This window comes from Homalodisca vitripennis, chromosome 2 (genome assembly GCF_021130785.1).
Source record: "Homalodisca vitripennis isolate AUS2020 chromosome 2, UT_GWSS_2.1, whole genome shotgun sequence".
NCBI lineage: Eukaryota > Metazoa > Arthropoda > Insecta > Hemiptera > Cicadellidae > Homalodisca > Homalodisca vitripennis.
The window spans coordinates 26,859,321-26,860,205 of record NC_060208.1 but is presented as its reverse complement, the minus strand read 5'-3'; positions in this window follow the sequence as shown (position 1 = coordinate 26,860,205).

The window sequence follows — 885 nt, the reverse complement described above, 5'->3', positions numbered from 1 at the left end:
TAAATAATCATAGCTTTATTTTTATTGTAATAAAAGTATGATTTTACGTTGTTTATTCCATTTTTAATATTAGTACAATTATGTACAAACGTATTTTAAGATTATTCAATTAAAAGTAACATATATTTATAATAACCATAACTAGTTTGGAGTAATTTTATCTCTAACTTTACAATACAATAAGTACATGAATAAATTTTACCTGTAAAATCTCTATAGATGATGAGATCCAAGGTAATGTATTGATAAGTTCTATAATATAACATAAACATTTCTAAAAGGAAAAAAATGTTTGTCGGTTAAACAAATGGAGGTCAGACAATACTTATTATGAATTGTCATGGGATGTTTCTGCGTTGTGTATTAAGCTTTATAAACTAGGCAAAACTGTTTTTAATTTTCTAATATTTAACTTACAGCTGATATGTTATCAATATATAATGCGGATAAAAACAATACATCTACATGTTATGTATCTGTGTGTGTGTGATGTTTGAGAATTTTAATTAACTAAACAATACTTTTAGTATCTAATTTGAACAATTCCTTTAATGACAGTACCATTTTTGACATTTTTAGAGAAAGAAATTGGTCTTTCCTCTTTGTATTTTTACAAATTTAAAATAAATGTTGTACATATTGATTTTTGTTAAAATTCCTCAAATTTTGTGATTATTCCAGCATTGAAAATATATTTTTCACGAAATTGTAATTTGCTATAACGAAAGGTAGAATGGAGAAATGTGCAGTTTATTTGTCAGATTGATGGACATATGTAAACACCATTGATGGACTGATGGGTCTTCTGACGCTCAAGAGTTGAGCTCTTTGTAAATATACAATTGTGGCAACTCACAATAGGGGGAACTATTATAGCAGCATGTG